Source organism: Carcharhinus amblyrhynchos, chromosome 4 (assembly GCF_965287045.1).
Source record: "Carcharhinus amblyrhynchos chromosome 4, sCarAmb.v2.hapA, whole genome shotgun sequence".
Taxonomy (NCBI): domain Eukaryota; kingdom Metazoa; phylum Chordata; class Chondrichthyes; order Carcharhiniformes; family Carcharhinidae; genus Carcharhinus; species Carcharhinus amblyrhynchos.
The window spans coordinates 66,435,121-66,455,794 of record NC_137327.1 but is presented as its reverse complement, the minus strand read 5'-3'; the positions used below and the strand labels follow the sequence as shown (position 1 = coordinate 66,455,794).

The 20,674-nt window shown below is 45.6% G+C and overlaps 1 protein-coding gene across 4 annotated transcripts in view; it reads right to left on the bottom strand.

Annotated features, from left to right (window-relative positions):
* The window catches only part of LOC145342085 (coiled-coil domain-containing protein 102A-like), a 200,961-nt gene that overhangs the window by 166,212 nt on the left and 14,075 nt on the right, over positions 1–20,674 (bottom strand). The window contains exon 1 of one of the 4 annotated variants that reach the window (XR_013886506.1): positions 103–332. The exons of 1 other annotated variant lie outside the window; for it this stretch is intronic. The gene's annotated coding sequence lies outside the window, so the exon portion shown is untranslated. Of the gene's footprint in view, positions 1–102; positions 333–14,120; positions 14,142–20,674 lie in introns of those variants that run through there. 2 more of the 4 variants (XM_080187295.1, XM_080187293.1) reach the window with 2 other exon arrangements.

The window sequence follows — 20,674 nt, the reverse complement described above, 5'->3', positions numbered from 1 at the left end:
CACCAATGACAATCTCACCCAGGTCTTGTCCCTGTAACCTCATGTATTTACCCTGCTAGTCCCGCTGACATTAAGGATCAATTTAATATGGTGAATCCTCACCTGCACATCTTTGGACTGTGGGAGGAAACCGGAACTTCTGAAGGAAGCCACGCAGATTCAGGGAGAACATGCAAACTTCATACAGGTAGATAGCTGAGGCCAGAATTGAACCCAGGTCCCTGGCACTGTGAGGGAGCAGTGGTAACCACGGTGCTGCCAGTGCCATACAGTTATTTACATCAACACGATAGCAGATTTAAACCAGAAGGGAAAATGCTGGAAAATCTCAACAGGTCTGGCAGCATCTGTAAGAAGAGAAAAGAGCTGACGTTTCGAGTCAAAGCTAAAAGGCATAGAGAGTGGGAGATATTTATACTACAGGGTGAGGGACTGAAAGATGACCATAGCCACAGAAACCAGGGGAAATGACTGCCAATGGCTGTCCACAGAAAAGGCAAGTGAAGGGGGATAAAGTAGGGGGAAGAGTGGGGGCGGGGGAAGAAAAATGAAGAAAGACAATAAAAAACAAAAGGTGGAGAACAGTAAAACATTAAATAACATAGAATGAAAACAAAGGGGTTAAGGTAGGGTACAGCAAATCATCTGAAGTTATTGAATTCGATGTTGAGACTGGAAGGCTGTCAAATGCCTAGCCAGATGAGATGCTGTTCCTCCAGTTAGAACATAGAACATTACAGCGCAGAACAGGCCCTTCGGCCCACGATGTTGCGCCGTCCAGTTAAAAAGCAATGACCCGCTAACCTAAACCAAACCCTTTCCATCCATAAACCTATCCACGGATCTCTTAAACGCCCCCAAACTAGGCGCATTTACAACTGCAGCGGGCAGGGCATTCCAATCCCTCACCACCCTCTGGGTAAAGAACCTACCCCTATAACTACCACCCCTTAATTTAAAGCCATGTCCCCTCATGCTAGCTTTCTCCATCCGAGGAAAAAGGCTATCACTGTCCACCCTATCTAAACCTCTAATCATCTTATATGTTTCAATAAGGTCCCCTCTTAGCCGCCTTCTTTCTAACGAAAACAACCTCAAATCCCTCAGTCTCTCCTCATAGGACCTCCCCTCCATACCAGGCAACATCCTGGTAAACCTCCTCTGCACCCTCTCCAAAGCCTCCACATCCTTCCTATAATGAGGGGACCAGAACTGCACACAATACTCCAAGTGCGGCCGCACCAGAGTCTTGTACAGTTGCAACATGACGCTGCGGCTCCTAAACTCAATCCCCCTACCAATAAACGCCGTATGCCTTCCTAACAACCCTATCTACTTGATTCCCAACTTTCAGGGATCTATGTACACATACACCTAGATCCCTCTGTTCATCCACACTATTCAGAGTCCTACCGTTAGCCCTATACTCCACACATCTGTTATTCCTGCCAAAGTGAATTACTTCACACTTATCCACATTGAACTCCGTCCGCCACCTCTCGGCCCAGCTCTGCAACTTGTCCAAGTCCCCCTGTAAACTAAGACACCCTTCCTCACTATCTACCACACCTCCGACTTTGGTGTCATCAGCAAATTTATTAATCCACCCAACTATACCCTCATCCAGATCATTTATAAAAATTACTAACAACAGTGGCCCCAAGACAGATCCCTGAGGCACACCACTCGTAACTGAACTCCATGATGAATACTTACCATCAACCACCACCCTCTGTCTCCTGTCCGCCAGCCAATTTCTGATCCAATTACCTAAATCACCCTCAATCCCATACATCTGCATTTTCTGCAGAAGCCTTCCATGGTGAACCTTATCAAACGCCTTACTAAAGTCCATATATACCACGTCAACTGCCTTACCCCCATCCACCTCTTTGGTCACTTTCTCAAAAAACTCAATAAGGTTAGTAAGGCATGACCTACCCTCCACAAAACCATGCTGACTATCTCCAATCAATTCATTACTCTTCAAATAACTATAAATCCTATCCCTAATAATTTTCTCTGAAACCTTACCCACAACAGAAGTAAGACTCACCGGTCTATAATTCCCGGGGAAGTCTCTGTTCCCCTTCTTAAACAATGGGACAACATTTGCCATCCTCCAATCCTCCGGCACTATACCTGTGACCAACGACGACCTAAAGATCAGAGCCAGAGGCTCTGCAATCGCCTCTCTTGCCTCCCAGAGAATCCTAGGGTAAATCCCGTCCGGCCCAGGGTACTTATCTATTTTCAAACCCTCAAGAATATCTAGCACATCCTCCTTATCAACTGCAATGCTGTCCAGTTTACAACCCTGTAACCCAGTGTTCTCCACAGCTACATTTATGTCCCCCTGCGTGAACACCGAAGAGGAATATTGGTTCAATGCCTCTCCAACCTCTTCCGGCTCCACACACAAACTCCTACTGCTGTCTCTAACTGGCCCCAATCTTGCCCTAACCAACCTTCTGTTCTTAACATATCTATAGAACGCCTTAGGATTCTCCTTAATCCTATCAGCCAAAGTCTTCTCATGTCCTCTTTTAGCCCTTCTTAACTCACTCTTTAACTCCCTCCTAGCCAATCTAAAGCTTTCTAGTGCACTACCTGAGCCCTCAAGCCTCACCCGGACATAAGCCTCCTTTTTCTTTTTAACCAGCGAACCAACTTTCTTAGTGCACCACGGTTCCCTAGCTCTACCAATTTACAAAATCTACAAATTTTCCAGTTTGCGTTGAACTTCACTGGAACAAGCCAACGACAGACATGTGGGACTGAAGAGGATGACTTTTATGCTTAATGTCATGAACATTTTTACATGTGTACGTGTTCATATCAAATTTATTTTGCCCGGCAATGAATAATGGGAAATAGTATTGGCAGCTCACAGCAATGTGATGACTCATGGAGAGGTTTCTTGCACCCTCTAATCACTACAGACAGTCTTAATCACTTTAGACTCCAGGCAGGGAAACATAGACAATAGCTCAACTGATTAGATTATGCAAGAAGTTCAAATCACAAAGGGTACTCTCCAGAAAGAGATCAGCCCAGGCGAAATAGGATCACTTCACCATTAGCCACAGATCAACCCCACCTATCTATAATGGCTTTTCAATACTTTGTTATTGTGTCACTGCTTTGTGTTGTTGCTGATTGTTTTAGTAGGTACTAATGGCGTAACTTGTAGTAAATGACAATCACCCACATGGGTCCGATTCATGCTATCAGCAACCGCTTTGAATGAGCCCATTACCATACGTTTGGCACGAAGTTCAAAACCCTATAAATTGGAAAGCGCGCAATGGCCAGGGGAAGCAGTTGGCTAGCAGCTGTGTTCCCCCAGGCCTGTGGTTTGTTATTTTGGACAGGGAATAAAGTTTGTGTTGCCTTTTGTACTGTACTCATGTCTGCTTGTCTTTTATGTTGGTAGGAAGCAAAAACTTCCCCTTACAGGGACCAAAAGTGAAAATGCTGGAAAATCTCAACAGATCTGACAGTATCAGTATGGAGAGAAAAGAGCTGACATTTCAAGTCCAGACGACCCTTTGTCAAAGCTCAGACATGTGGGTATGGGAGCAGGAGAATGTGTTAAAATTGCAAGCAACTGAAAGGTCAGGGTCCTGACTGCACTCAAGCCAAAGGTGCTCAGCACAGCGATCATCCAGTCTAAGCTTGGTCTCTCCGATATACAGGAGACCACACTGGGAGCAGTGAATGAAATACACCAAATTGAAAGAGGTGCAAGTGAAACACTGCTTAACCTGAAAGTAATATTTTGGACCTTGGATGGTGACCATAGAAGAGGTAAAGGGACAGGTGTTACAGCTTCTGCAATTGTATGGGAAGGTGCCATGAATGAGGTATTGGGTATAGAGAAGCAGTGAACTAGGTTATCCCGGAGGGAACGGTCTCTTTGGAATGCTGATAGAGGGAGTGAAGGGAAGATGTGTGTAGTTGCGGCATCAAGCTGGAGTTGGTGAAAATGGCGGAGGACTATGCTTCGCATGCGGAGGCTCGTGGGGTGAAATGTGAGAACAAGGGTGACTCTATCCTTGTTTTGGGAAGAAGGGGAGGGAGTGAGAATCGTGGCAGGGGAATGGACAGCACGCTGTTGAGGACCCTGTCAACAACTGTAGATGGGAATCCACGATTGATGAGAAAAAAGCATATATTAGAAACACCACTTTGGAAAGTATCATTGGAACAAATGCAATAGAGGCGAAGGAGCTGAGAGAAAGGGTGGAGTCCTTACACAACGTGGGGTGTGAAGAGCTTTAGTGTAAATAGCTGTGGGAGTCAGTGGGCTTGTAATGGATATTGGTAGATAGTCTATTGCTGGAAACAGAGACAGAAGGGCACCTGTACAGGAGGGATGGGGAAAATTTGAATGGGAGGGGGACAAATGTCTCAGCAGGGAGGTTAGCTGGAGTGTTTAGGCAGGGTTTAAACTAATAGGGAGGGGGGTGGGAATGAGACTGATAGCTTATTAGACACTGGGGTCGGGAGTGAGTTGGGTGATAGGGTAGGTTTGGGCGAAAGGAAAATTATCGGGGGAAGGAGGTTCCGAGTGGGCCTGGTGGGTTGGACTGCGTCTGTTTCAATGTGAGGAGTGTGACGGGTAAAACGGATGAGCTTAGGGCCTTGATGTTTGTGAGGAATTTAGGTGTGGTGGCAGTGACGGAGACGTGGTTAAAGGAAGGGCAGGACTGGCAGCTGAATGTTCCTGGGTATAAAAGTGTTTTAGGTGTGACAGAGGAGGGTTGAAGAGAGGTGGTGGGGTGGCGTTGTTAGTAAAGGAGCACATCACAGCAGTGCAGAGGGAGGATAATATGGAGGAGTTGGGGATTGAGTCACTGTGGGTGGAGTTGAGGAATAAAAAGGGAGAGATTACGATGCTAGGGGTATACTATAGGCCACCCAACAGCCCGAGGTCAGTGGAGGAAGGTATCTGCAGAGGCATTTTAGATAGGTGCAGAAAGAATAAGGTGGTTGTAGTAGGTGACTTTAATCTTCCTGGAGTGGATTGGAAGGTGCCTAGAGCTGGAGGTACGGATGGGGAGGAGTTTGTAAAATGTGTGTTGGAAGGGTCCTTGGAGCAGTACGTAACTAGCCTGACTAGGGAGGGGGCTATACTGGATTTAGTGTTGGGTAATGAGCCGGGGCAGGTGGTTGAGGTAGGTGAACATGTGGCTAACAGTGACCACAAGTCTGTCTACTTTAGGATGAAAATGGAAAGGGATGAGTGCCGTCCGAAGGGGAGGGTGCTGAACTGGGGGAAGGGGAGGGTGCTGAACTGGGGGAAGGGGAGCTATAGCCAGATTAGGAGGGAACTGAAGGACACTGATTGGGAGGGGTTGTTAGCTGGCAAGTCCATGGTTGGTAAGTGGGAGGCTTTCACGGGCAAACTGATAATGTGGCAGGAAAGGCATGTGCCGGCAAAGAGGAAGGATGGGAAATGCAGGATTAGAGAGCCGTGGATTACAGGGGGTATTAAAGACTTGGTCAGAAAGAAGAGAGAGGCATATGTTAAGGCGAAATAACTGGGAACGGAGAGACCGCTGGAGGAATATAGAGAGAGTAGGAGGGAGCTTAAAAGGGGAGTTAGAAGGGCAAAAAGAGGGCATGAAATGGGTTTGGCTGATAGGATTAAGGAAAATCCAAAGGCATTTTACTCTTATATTAGGAGCAAGAGAGTGGTTAGAGGGAAAATTGGTCCTCTTAGGGACAAAGGAAGGGGGCTATGCATCGAATCTGAGGGAATGGGGGAGATCCTGAATGAATACTTTGCGTCGGTATTCACGAAGGAGAGGGGTTTGGTGTCGTGTAATGTCTTGGAGGGAGCTGTAGATCATTTGAAGGAAATATCCATTACGAGGGAGGAAGTGCTAGGGTTTTTAGGTAGCATAAAAACGGATAAAGCTCTGGGTCCTGATGGTATTTATCCCAGGCTGCTTAGGGAGGTGAGGGATGAAATTGCTGGGCCTCTGATGCAAATCTTTGTCTCTTCTTTGGACACAGGTGAGGTCCCAGAGGACTGGAGGGTAGCTAATGTGGTACCGCTGTTGAAAAAGGGCAGTAGGGATAACCCTGGTAATTATAGGCCAGTGACTTTGACATTGGTGGTAGGAAAATTATTGGAAAAAATTCTTAGGGATAGGATGTATGAGCATTTGGAGCGTTGCGATCTGATTAGGGATACGCAACATGGCTTTGTTCAGAGGAGGTCTTGCCTTACGAATCTGGTAGAATTTTTTGATGAAGTGACAAAAACGGTTGACAATGGGCGAGCTGTTGATGTCATCTATATGGATTTCAGTAAGGCGTTTGACAAAGTCCCTTACAGTAGGCTGGTAGAAAAGGTTAAGGCACATGGGATGCAAGGACAGGTAGCTAGATGGATTGAAAACTGGCTGGGCAACAGGAAACAGAGAGTAGTAGTGGAAGGGTCCTTTTCTGGCTGGAGGTCAGTCACCAATGGTGTGCCGCAGGGCTCAGTACTGGGACCTCTCCTCTTTGTAATATATATAAACGACTTGGAAGAGGGCGTACGTGGTGTGATCAGCAAGTTTGCAGATGACACCAAGATGGCAGGATTGGCAAATACTGAGGAAGATTGTCAGGTGACACAGCAGGATATAGATAGGCTGGTATACTGGGCAGATAGATGGCAGATGGAATTCAATCCTGACAAATGCGAGTTGATGCATTTTGGAAGGAATAATGCAGGGAGGAGTTACATGAAAAAAGGTAGACCGATTAAGGGTACAGAAATACAGAGGGACCTGGGAGTGCAGGTGCACAAGTCTCTGAAGGTGTCAACACAGGTAGAGAAGGTTGTGAAGAAAGCTTACGGAATGCTAGCCTTTATAGGAAGGGGTATAGAGTATAAGAGCTGTCGTCTAATGCTTCAGTTGTACAGAACGTTGGTTAGGCCGCATTTGGAGTACTGCGTCCAGTTCTGGTCACCTTACTACTGGAAGGACGTGGAGACCCTGGAGAGTGCAGAGGAGGTTTACCAGGATGCTGCCTGGTATGGAAGGACTGAGTTACGAGGAAAGATTGGAAAAACTGGGGCTCTTCTCCTTAGAAAGACGGAGATTAAGGGGGGATCTGATAGAGGTGTATTAAATAATGAAGGGAATAGATAGAGTCAACAGTGGCAGGCTTTTCCCTAGATTGGGGACAACTATTACGAGAGGTCACGATCTAAGGGTGAGGGGGGGAGAAGTATAATTTAGATGCTAGAGGAAGGTTTTTCACGCAGAGGGTCGTGGGGGTATGGAATGCGCTACCAAGTAAGGTGGTGGAGGCAGGCACGTTGGACTTGTTTAAGGTTTACTTAGACAGACACATGAGTGAAACAGGGATGGAGGGTTATAGAAGACAGTATTAAAAAGGGTCAGAGCCTCGGAACGACACTGGAAATGTAATATTACATGTTAATGTTTTGTCTCTTTTAATCCACAGGTGTCGGGCCACCTTGTTGTCAAATGAGGGGCATGCACATGGTGGGTCGTGCATGGGCTGCTCTTGGAGGTTACGAGAGTGGCCTAGTACTTCGTGTCGTTGTGTGTGCTTAATCCTGGACCAGCAGACGGGCACCACAACAGCTCAGTGACTATCACTGCTAGCTGCGCAGATACATGGATTTGGGCCTGTGTCTGTGGGAGTTTGCGCATTCTCCCTGTGGTTGCGTGGGTTTCCTCCGGGTGCTCTGGTTTCCTCCCACACCCCAAAGATGTGATCTTAGGCTGATTGGTGTACCAAATTGACCCTACACTATTCTCCCCTGAATCTGGCTACATTAGGGGTACCATTCACATACACACAGGGCAGGGTAAGTGTAGGAAAATGCTTTGTTGAAATGGCGGCGCGGGCTCGTTGGGCCGAAGGGCTTGTTTCCCGTGCTGGGTTGTTCTTTGTAGAAAGCTCAAGGGAGGCAAGTGTCTGAGATGGACCAGGGGAAGGCAATGGAGGGGTGGAAACTGGAAGCGAAGTTGATGAATTTTTCGAGGTCTGGATGACAGCATGAAGCAGCACCAAAATAGTCATTGATGTACCGGTAAAGGAGTTGTGGTAGGGGACTTGGGTAGGCTTGGAATAAGAAATGTTCCACATATCCCATAAAAAGACAAGCGCAGCTAGGACCCATGCGGATATCCATTGCTACTCCTTTGATTTGGAGAAAGTGGGATGAGTTAAAGGAGATTTTGTTGAGAGAAAGCACAAGCTCAGTCAGGCAAAGCAGAGTGGTGGTGGATGGGAATTGTTCAGGCCTCTTTTCAAGAAAGAAGTGAAGAGCTCTCAGGCCACCCTGGTGTGGGGTGCAGGCATAGAGATATTGCACATCCCTGGTGAATAGGAGGCAGTTGGGGCCTGCGAACTAGAAGCTGTCAATATGACGCAGGGCATCAGAGGAATCCTGGATGTAGGTGGGGAGGGAATGGATAGGGGAGTGAGGATGGAGTCAAGGTAAGATGAAATAAGTTCAGTGGGGCAGCAGCATGCTGACACAATGGGCCTACCAGGACAGTCCTTTTTGTGAATTTTGGGAAGTAGGTAGAAGCGGGCTATCTGGGGTTGGGAGACTATGAGGTTGGAAGCTGTGGGGGGAATGGCATCCGGAGGAAATGAGGTCGGTGATGGTGTTGGAGTTGGAGAAAATGGCTTGATTTTCAGTGGTATGGTCGTGGTCCAGGGAGAGGTAGGAGGAAGCATCTGAGAGTTGGCGCTCAGCCTCTGCAAGGTAGAGGTCAGTCTGTCAGACGACAACAGCACCCACTTTGTTGGCAGGTTTGATGACAACGTCAGGGTTGTACCTGAGGGAGAAATGGAGGAAAGTTCAGAAGAAGAGACGTTGGAATGGATGAGGGGGGCAGAAAAATTGAGGCAGCCAATGTCCCGTCGACAGTTCCCAATGAAAAGATCAAGGACAGGTAATTGTCCTGGTGGGGGTGTCCAATTGGAGGCAGAATGTTGGCGGCACATGAAAGGATCCGTGGAACGGGGAGAGGACTCTTGCCCAAAAAAGTGGACATGGAGACAAAGGAAGATTAGTTAAACATCATGTAGAGCCTGGAATTCATTGAGGTGGAAACGTAAGGGTACAAAGCTGAGTTCTTTGCTCAGCCTCGGAGAGCAGAAGGTCGGACGGTATGGTGAAAACATGGCTAGAAGAGATGAAGTTTGAACGATTGGGGCTGGTGGAGAGCCTGGGATGGGCAGTGCTGGTGATAAGTTATTGAAGCTTGCATTCCTTTATATCTGCAAGAAAGAGGAAAGGTTTTTTGATAAGATACTGAATGATGCGGAGGATGAAATGAAACTGACGACAGGGACAGCTTTGAGAGAGAGGAGGACAGTGTTGCTGGAGAGAGATGTCGAGTGTCTTCATGTGGTGGCGCATGGAACTGAGTGTGGCTTTCAGAATGCAGTGAGAACAGCAGTTCGAAGAATGTTGTACATCCTGGAGGTACCTGTAAATCTTGGAGGTTACATGCAGGATGGAATTCGAGTTGAAATCCGCGTGGAGTAAGTTGAAGACAAAGACAGTCACTGAGAAAGGAAATGTGACTGTGGAACCAAGTCTTGGTAAAAACCTTGTCCAACATAGAGACAAATAGAAAGCAGTGTAGGTTAGAGGGGGAGAGACGTACAGAAATCCTGTCAGAGAGAAGAGCAGTACTTCTTCAGGGAAGGCACTCCTGGAAGAGAAGTGTCAGTGAGTTAAATGCTGGATAAAAGCAAATCACTGCAGATGTTGGAATCTGAAACCAAAAGGGAAAATCCTGGAAAATCTCAAGTCTAGCAGCATTCGTAAGGAGAGAAGAGCTGACGTTTCAAGTCCAAATGACCCTTTGTTAAAGCTAAAAGGCATAAAAAGTGGGAGATATTTATACTGCAAGGTGAGGGAATGAAAGATGAGACATAACCACAGAAACCAAGGGAAACGACTGCCAATGGCTGTCCACAGAGAAAACAAAGGGTACGAATGGCTAAACGGCAGAGAAGCGAAAATGAAGATGTATGTTGGTGGGCACAGGAGGGGCGGGGGGGGCAGTGGAAATGGGACAGAGGTATGATTTAGAAAAAGAGAAGCAAAAGGGGGAGAAAAGTTAAAGGAGATAAAGTAGGGGGAAGAGTTGGGGGGGAAGAAAACTGAAGAAAGACAATAAAGAAATAAAAGGTAGAGAACAATAAAAAATTAACAAAATAAATGAAAACAAAGGGGCCGCAGTGGGGTAGAGCAAATCACCTGAAGTTGTTGAATTCGATGTCGAGACCGGAAGGTTATAAAGTGCCTAGCCAGAAGACGAGATGCTATTCCTCCAGTTTGCGTTGCACTTTACATTGCAACAAGCCTTTTCTCTTTTCTCTCCTTGATGCTGTCAGACCTGCTGAGATTTTCCAGCATTTTCCCTTTCAGTTTCTGATTCCATCAGCCGCAGTAATTTGTTTTTATCCATATTTAGATTTTGCTTAAGGCCTCATCTGAAAGATGGCACTTCTGATAGTGCAGCACACCCTCACTACTATACTGGAGTACTGCCTAGATTTCTGTACACAATTCCTGGGGTGATATTCTGACATTTGACTCCCAGGCCAGTGCACTACCCACAGAGTCACTGTTGAAATAACAATGTTACAACATTTAGGTCATGAACTCTGTCTTACCTTTCAATTTTTTTCTGTCTAGGGCCATATTGTTTGCATATTTTTGCTTTCATTATTTTGCAATTAACATGTATTGTCAACCAAAGATTTGTTTCTTTTGTACAACTATTCCTATTCTCTTTGCCTTTTCTTCCATGGTAGCTTCATTATTGAATCTCTGCCACCCTCTAATCAATCTCTGGCCTACCATTTTGTTCTACTTCACCCTCCCCCATTGATCAACATCACAAAACATTACATTTCTACCGCTCTTTGGTTCTGAAAAAGATTCACATTGGACTCGAAATGTTAACGTTTCTCTCTCCAGAGACGCTGAGTTTTTCCAGCATAGAACATAGAACACTACAGCACAAACAGGCCCTTCAGCCCACGAGTTGCACCGATCACATCAACACCTACCAATCCATAGACCTATCTATAACCCCCAATCCCATTAAATCCCATATACTCATCCAGAAGTCTTTTAAAAGACCCCAGCGAGTTCGCCTCCACCACCACTGACGGCAGCCGATTCCATTCACTCACCACCCTCTGAGTGAAAAACTTACCCCTGACATCACCTCTGTACTTGCCTCCCCGCACCTTAAATCTGTGTCCTCTCGTAGAGACCATTTCAACCTGGGGAAATAGCCTCTGAGAATCCACCTATCTATTCCTCTCAACATTTTATAAACTTCTATCAGGTCGCCTCTCAACCTTCGTCTCTCCAGGGAGAAGAGTCCCAGCTCCCTCAACCTAACTTCATAAGGCATGCCTCCCAGTCCAGGCAACATCCTTGTAAATCTCCTCTGTACCCTTTCAATAGCTTCTACGTCCTTCCTACAGTGAGGCGACCAGAACTGCGCACAGTACTCCAAGTGAGGCCTGACAAGGGTCTTATAAAGTTGTAGCATTACCTCCCGATTCCTAAACTCAATCCCTCGATTAATGAAGGCCAGTACACCATACGCCTTCTTGACCACATCCTCCACCTGCGAGGCCAATTTAAGAGTCCTGTGGACCCGGACCCCAAGATCCTTCTGCTCTTCAACACTACTAAGACTTCTGCCCTTGATAGTGTACTCGTTCATCCCACTGGTCCTGCCAAAATGGACGACTACACATTTATCTGCGTTGAAGTCCATCTGCCACTTCTCCGCCCAGTCCTGCATCCTATCTATGTCCTGCTGCAACTTCTGACATCCTTCCAGACCACCCACAACACCACCGACCTTCATGTCATCAGCGAACTTACTAACCCATCCCTCCACTTCCTCATCTAGGTCATTTATGAAAATGACAAACAGCAAGGGTCCTAGAACAGATCCCTGGGGCACTCCATTGGTGACTGACCTCCATGCAGAAAAAGACCCATCCACAACCACTCTCTGCCTTCTGCAGGCAAGCCAGTTCTGGATCCACAAGGCCAAAGCCCCTTGAATCCCATGCCCTCTCACCTTTCAGATATCCAGCATCCGCAATATTTTGTTTCATTTTATGGCCACTTATCTTCCAGGGATACCCACCTTAAAGAAGCTCTGCTCTTCTCTCCATCAATTTGTCTCTTTCACTTTGCTTGAGCAACCCTCAATGCCTTCCGTTTCCCTCAGTCTGTTTGATAAGGTGTTTGCACCAAAGCTTGCTTTCGTAGACTCAATTCCTTCCTCAGCAACAGGAACTTACCCATGCGGGTTCCAACCTTCAGCAACTTACTCACGTGGGTTCCAACCTTCATGTCTCAAATTCACACAGGATTACAGGGCCTTCAGTGAGTTTTGTGCATGAGCAGCAGGAGAGAGCACTTCCTGAGTGAGGCACAGCCAGAGTGAACGCATGTTTTTTGAGAACTTGGAGCACGGTGGGAATTCAGCACCAAGCGGATTAGTAAGTAGTAGGAAAGGTTGGGCAAGTACTTACTACTTTTATCACTTCTGCTTTGCAAGGTCATTTTTTACTTTATAGTTTGGAAGGTCCATATTTTGTAGTAACAAGAAAGAAGTCTCACAGCACTAGGTTAAAGTCCAATAAGTTTATCTGGTATCACAAGCTTATGAAGCGCTCCTCCTTCATCAGGAGAGTCACTCAGCTGATGAAGGAGCAGCTCTCCAAAAGCTCATGATACTAGGTAAATCTGTTGGACTTGAACCTAATATTGTGAGGCTTCTTACTGTGCCCACCCCAGTCCAATGGCAACATCTCCACATCATGTAGCAATGAGGATCAGGAATGAAGGGCCCTAGATTAATTGATATTAAGCATCTTGCAAAAGGTTTAAAGAGTAAGTCATGACAGGAGAGCTCAAAGCTGTAGTTCGCGACTCCCGCTGCGTGTATGAAGTTTGGAACATTTCCAGTGCCAGGAATGTGTGCAGAGAGCGTCTCCAGCTGCAGCTCCGGGAAGCCCATGTTTCAGAGCCGGAGCCCCTGCTGGGGAACATTGTGGGGCATCCACGAGATGGACAGTATTGTGGATAGCATGTTTACAGAGGTGATCACACTGCAGGCTAAGATATCACAGACAGGAAGGGACCAGGCAGAGCAATAGGACTAGGTAGGCAGTACAGGAATCATTTCATCGTCTTCAGCTACTGAACACAATGCAGCAAAAATTATGGGTAACTCACCTACAACTGTACAAATGGTGAAGATACCTACCAAATAGTTTGTTCTAGGGGCTACTTGAGGAAAATGGTGGAATAGTGACAGCTAGAGAAAAATGTACAGAAGGGGGCTACTTTGAACTGCATTAGAAGTATAACTGGTATAACAAGTATAACAAGTCTCAAAAGTCAAACTGGCCAGACCATGGAGAACTGAAAACATTAAAGAAAACTGGTGCAGAATCAAAATAAAAATTCTACAAAAACAAGAATTATGCAAAATGACAAAAAAAACAGTCCTATACAAGAAAGGGGACAAGAGCAACTAGGAATAAAATAAATTTGTTACTTCTGGTCTATTTACTGAAAAACATATTGCCAGCCTAAAGTTACTGTGAGTGATCAATGATATCATATCAAACCATCTGTCTGAGCGCTCCCCTTCTCCGTCACCTGTCTATCCTCCCTCTTTTACACTGTCGACGATCCCTCACTATTTGTGAGCTAACCTCCTCGCTCCCAGTCATTTCATTTCGATTCCCTCCCCACAACCATTAAAGTCTCCCCAGTAGCCTTGGCCAACCTTCCAGCCAGAATATTGGTCCCCTTGAGATTCAAGTGCCACCTTTTTGTACAGGTCGCACCTGCCCCTAAAGAGGTCCCAATGATCCAGGAACCTGAATCCCTGCCCCCCTGCTCCAATCCCTCAGCCACGCATTCATCCTCCACCTCATTTCATTCTTGCTCTCACTTTCTCGTGGCACAGGCAGCAATCCCGAGATTACTACCTTTGCGTTCCTCCTTCTCAACTGTCTACCTAACTCCCTATATTCTCTTTTCATGCCCCCTTCCCTTTTCCTACCTATGTCAGCAGTACCAATATGTACCACGACTTCTGGGTCCTCTTCCTCCCACTTCAGGATTTCTGGGATGCGCCTTGATGCCATATTCAGCCAATACTGACTTGATGTCAAGGGAAGTCACTCTTCCCTCGTCTCTGGTGTTTAGCTCTTTTGTCCATGTTTGAACCAATGCTGTAATGAGATCAGGAGATGAGTGATCCTGGCAGTATCCAAACTGAGCAGCAGATTGTATCTGAGTAAGTGCTGCTTGATAGCACGCTGCCCATCCCCACCATCAATTTACTGATGACTGAGAGTAGACTAATGGGGCTACAATTAAGTTTGTCCTGTTTCTCATGCACAGGACATATCTCGACAAGTTGCCACATTGCCAGATGGATGCTACTGTTGTAGCTGTACTGGAATCAGTTTGGCTAAGGATGCAGCTTGTTCTGGAGCACAAGTCTTCAGTGTTATTGCCTAAATATTGTCAGGGCCCATAGCCCTGCGTCAGCTGCTGCCCTTCTATTGGGCACAGATGGGAAGCATCCATCTCCACAGCAAGCTCATACTGGCACACATCCAAGTTGCAACCAGTCGGTTGTAACAAAACCCACCCTTATCCCATCCTCATCTCTCTGGTCGGAATTTGGTGGGAATTGAGTGAAGAGGCAAGAATTTGTCTGACTTGTTTTCCAAGCCCAACATGAATATTCAGACAGGTGTGCGATAAACACTCAGATTAAGCTTTATTCTTAAAGTATTTTAGCATTCCTTTATTCTAGTTATTGGTTCTGATCGCCTGATGTTCTTGGATATGTGTTTCATGTGTCTATCTCTTCTTGGACCTGGCATCTAACATTAGGATTACTAATCAAACAAGAACAGAAAATGCTAGAAATACTCAGCAGGTCTAGCAGCATCTGTGGAGAAAGAAATAGAGTTAATGTTTCAGGTCAGTGGCTTCCATTAGCAAGACCTGTCCTGGTTCACTGGTAGAGCTATTAATTCATTAGCTGAATGGACTGTTGTGCTGTAAATTTCTTGAAGTTTTATAACTCTACACTTGCACTCTTTGACAATTCCCTTATAGTCCTGAATTTCAAGGATTTATCTAGTTCCCCTGTTGTTGAATCTACTTCCACCTCCCTTTTGAACGCAAAACCTTTCACGGTTGAATTTATTTTTGGATTCAAGAATTGAAGAATTCTATCTACATCCATCTTATTCAGACACAATGAACATTTTTGGCTCAGGGTATTGTAATCATTGCCAAATAGATTTTTAAGAAACTGGATTCCACTGACAACAGTTCATTGGATCTGGGCCTGCACAAATCAGATTGTAGCCAAGAGAGGAAAGGAACCAGATGTTGAGTCAGCTGTAGTACACACTGCTCATTCTTGTTGCTGCTCTCTCCCCCATTTTGCTGCATTTCTGCATTCAGGAAACAGCATTACTCTGACAGATAATCTTTTTGAGCTCAAACTACTCTCTGAGCCATTTTACAGCATTGCAATTTGTCCAGTAATTATTGTCCATTGGATTCATACCTAATTATCTCTTAGTGACCTCATTTAACTTCAATTTTTACCACTCCCACTTTCATAATACTAATGGAGAAATTGGGAAATGGCTGATAGATCCCAGTATTGGTCCATGTACCATCCTGAAGAGGGTTGTATCATCAGTAGTTGCACATTTTGGTAATTTTGTGAAATGATGGTCTTATGTGTTTAAGAATTCTTGATGTAATGAAATGTGTTTTTGTTGCCTTGTTTGTGGTGTTTTGGGCAGGGGGCTCAAGAATATTCTGAGGGGTAGAAATTATTTTTGGGGGCAACAAGTTCATGAATTCCTATATAAGCTCATTGAAGAAATCTCATTTAGCATAAGATGAAGTTTTCTCCCCAGCACCTCCATTTTTGTTGACTAAAAATTTTATTTTAAACTATTTTTATTTACAGTAACTTTAGGCTGGCAATATGTTTTTCAGCAAACGTTTCAACGCTAGGAGTGTTGTGAACAAAGTGGATGACCTTAGAGGGTGGATCGCTGCTTGGAAATGTGATGTGGTGGCCATTACAGAGACTTGGATGTCTCAGGGACAGTACTGGATACTTCAAGTTCCGGGTTTCAGATGTTTCAGGAGGGACAGGGAGGGAGGCAAAAGAGGGTGGGGGAGTGGCACTGTTGATCAGGGACACTGTCATGACTGTAGAGAAGGTGGATGCTGTGGAGGGATTGTTTATGGAGTCTCTGTGGGTGGAGGTTCAGAACAGGAAGGGGTCAATAACTTTACTGGGTGTTTTCTACAGGCGCCCAGTAGTAACAGGGTTGTTGAGGTGCAGATAGAGAAAGAGATCCTCGAGAGATGTAATAGTAACAGAGTTGTTGTGATGGGAGACTTTAATTTCCCAAATATCGATTGGAATATCCCTAGAGTAAGGGGTTTGGGTGGGGAGGAGTTTGTTAGGTGTGTTCAGGAGGGTTTTCTGACACAGTATGTGGATAAGCCTACAAGATCTTGTATTGGGTAATGAACCTGTACAGGTGTCAGATCTCTCAGTGGGAGAGCATTTTGGGGATAGTGATCATAACTCTATCTCCTTTACACTAGCGTTGGAGAGGGATAGAATCAGGCAAGCTAGGAAAGTGTTTATCTGGAGTAAGGGGAAATACGAACCAATCAGGCAGGAAATTAGAGATGTAAATTGGAAGGAGGTATTCTTGGGGAAATGTACCGAAGTAAGGTGGCAGATTTTCAAGGAATGTTTGTCTGGAGTTCTGCACGACAACGTTCCAATGAGAGGGAGGTTTTGATAGGTTACAGGAACTGTGGTGCACGAACGTTGTAACATATTTAGTCAAAATGAAAAGCGTACAAAAGGTTCAGGAAGCTAGGTAATGTTAGGGATCTAGAGGAGTATACAGCTTGTAGGAAGGAACTTAAGAAGGAAATTAGGAGAGCCAGAAGGGGTCATGAGAAGGCCTCGGCAGGTAAGATTAAGGAAAACCCTAAGGCATTCTACAAAATGTGAAGAGTAAAAGGATGAGATGTGAAGGAATAGAACCTATAAAATGTGACGGTGGGAAAGTTTGTATAGAACCGGTAGAAATAGCAGAGGTGCTCGATGAATACTTTACTTCAGTATTCATAGTGGAAATGGATCTTGGTGGTTGTAGTGCAAGCTTGCGGTGGACTGAAAAGCTTGAGTATATGGACATTAAGAAAGAGGATGTGTTGGAGTTTTTGAATAGCGTCACGATAGATAAGTCGCTGGGACCGGATGCGATGTACCCCAGGTTACTGTGGGAAGCGAGGGAAGAGATTGCAGGGCCTCTGGCAATGATCTTTGCGTCATCGATGGAGACAGGAGAGATTCCGAACGATTGGAGGATTGCAGATATGGTTCCTATATATTCAAGAAAGGGACTAGAGGTAGCCCAGGAAATTATCGGCCCGTGAGTCTAACCTCAGTGGTTGGTAAGTTGATGGAAAAGATCCTGAGAGACAGGATTTATGAACATTTAGAGAATTATAGTATGATCAAAAGTAGTCAGCACAGCTTTGTTAAAGGCAGATTGTGCCTTACAGCCTGGTTGAGTTTTTAAAAAATGTGACTAAACACATTGACGAAGGAAGAGCGGTAGATGTGGTTTGTATGAACTTCAGCAAGGTGTTCGATAAGGTCCCCCATGCAAGACGTATTGAGAAAGTGAGGGGTCATGGGAGCCAAGGGCACATTGCTTTGTGAATCCAGAACTGGCTTGTTCGCAGAAGGCACAGAGTGGTTATAGGTGGGCCTTTTTGTGCATGGAGGTCGGTCATCAGTGGAGTGCCCCAGGGATCTGTTCTGGGATACTTGCTGTTTGTGATTTTTATAAATGACCTGGATGAGGAAGTGGAGGGATGGGTTGGTAAGTTTGCTGATGACGCGAAGGTTGGAGGTGTTGGAGGTAATGAACCTGGACAGGTGTCAATCTCTCAGTGGGAGAGCGTTTTGGGGATAGTGATCATAACTCTATCTCCTTTACACTAGCATTGGAGACGGATAGGATCAGGCAAACTAGGAAAGTGTTTATCTGGAGTAAGGGGAAATATGAAGCCATCAGGCAGGAAATCAGACGTAAATTGGAAGGAGGTATTCTCGGGGAAAAGTACTGAAGTAAGGTGGCAGATTTTCAAGGAATGTTTGTCTGGAGTTTGGAGGGATGTCAGAAGTTGCAGCATGACATAGATAGGATGCAAGACTGGGCGGAGAAGTGGCAGATGGACTTCAACCCGGATAAATGTGTAGTGGTACATTTTGGAAGGTCCAATGGGATGAAGGAACATAATATTAAGGGTAAGACTCCTGGCAGTGTGGAAGACCAGAAGGGTCTCGGGACTCTCAAATTGGCTTCGCAGGTAGAGGATGTGATTAAGAAGATGTGTGGTGTACTGGCATTCATCAATTGAGGAATTGAGTTTAGGAGTCGGGAGGTAATGCTGCAGCTGTATAAGACCCTGGTCAGACTCCACTTGGAGTACTGTGCTCAGTTCTGGTCGCCTCATTACAGGACGGATGTGGAAGCCATTGAAAGGGTGAGAGGAGATTTACAAGGATGTTGCCTGGATTGGGTGGCATGCCTTTTGAGGATAGGTTGAGGGAGCTCGGTCTTTTCTCCTTGGAGATACAAAGGATGAGAGGGGACCTGGTAGAGGTGTATAAGATGTTGAGAGGTATTGATCGGGTGGATTCTCAGAGACTTTTTCCCAGGGCTGAAATGGCTGCCACAAGAGGACACAGGTTTAAGGTGCTAGGGAGTAGATACAGAGGAGATGTCAGAGTTAAGTTTTTCACTCAGAGGGTGGTGGAATCGGCTGCCATTGGTGGTGGTGTAGGCAAATTCAATAGGGTCTTTTAAGAGACTTCTGGATGAGTACATGGGACTTAATAGGATTGAGGATTATAGGTAAGCCTAGTAGGTAGAGATATGATCGGCGCTCATTGTGGGCTGAAGGGCCTGTTTGTGCTGTAGTTTTTCTATGATTGTAAGGAGCCCTAGTAAAACTGGAGTCAATGGGAGTTGGGGTGTGGGGGGGGGGGGGGGGGGGGGGGTGGGGGAGAGGGAGTGGTTGGAGTCACACCTGGCACAAAGGAAGATGGTTGTGGTGGTTGGAGGTTAATCATATCAGCTCTAGCCCATCACTGCAGAAAGTTCCTCAGGGTAGTGTCCTAGGCTCAACCATCTTCAGCTGGTTCATCAATGACCTATCCCCTATAAGGTCAGAAGTGGGGTAATTTGCTGAAATTTGCATAATGTTCAGTACCATTTGTAACTCCTCACAAACTGATGCAGTCCATGTCAAAATGCAGCAAGACCCAGACAGCACCCAAGCTTGGGCTGGTAAGTGTTAAGTTACATTCATGCCATACAAATAGCAGGTAATCACAGATCATAGAACAGTGCAGGCAAAGGAACAGGTCCTCTGGCCCACAATGTTGTGCTGAACATGACACTGAATTAAACAAATCCCTTTTGCCTGTCCTTGGTCCATATCCCTTCACACTTTGCATATTCATCTGCTTATCTAAAAGCTCCTTAAACCCTGCTATTGTATCTGCCTGTACCACCACCCCTGGCAGCATGTTCCAAACACTTACCACTCTGTGTAAAAAAACTTGGCCTTCACACCTCCTTTGAACTTTCCCCCTCTCACCTTAAAAGCATGCCTCCTGGTATTAGACATTTCAACTCAAAAAAGATTCTGACAGTTGACCCTATCTATTTCTCTCATAATTTTATAGACTTCTCTAAGGTCTAACCTCAGCCTCCACTGCTCCAGAGAAAACAACCCTAGTTTGTCCAGCATCTACTGATAACTCATACCCTCTAATACAAGCAGCATCCTGGTAAACCTCTCCAAAGTCTCCACATCCTTCCTGTAATGCAGTGAACAAAATCAAATGCAATACTAAATGCAGCTTAATCAAAGTTTTATAAGGCTGCAACATGATATGCTGACTCTTGTGCTCAATGCCCCAAACAATAAAGGCAAGGAAGCCACATGCCTTCTTCACCACTCTATCTACTTGAGTGGCCACTTTCAGGGGGCAGACTTGAACTGCAAGATCCCTCCGCACATCACTGCTGGTCACTGTCCTGCCATTAACTGTATACCTTATCCTTAACATTTGATCTCCCAAAGGACAGCACCTCACACTTGCCTGGATTAAACTCCATCCACCATTTCTCTGCCCATACCTGCAGCTGATCTATATCACGCTGTATCCTTTAACAATCTTCTACACTATCCACAACTCTACCTATCTTTGTGTTGTCTATAAACTTACTAACCCACCCATTGACATATTCATTTACATATATCACAAACAGCAGAGGTCCCAGAATGGAACCCTGCGGAATACCACCGGTCATGGACTTCCAGCTAGAAAACACATCCTTCCACCACTACTCTCTGACTTCTACAGGCAAGTCAATTCAGAATCCAAGTGGACAAATCACCATGGTTCCATATGTCTTAATCTTCTGGATGAGTGTACCATGTTAGACCTTATCTAAAGCT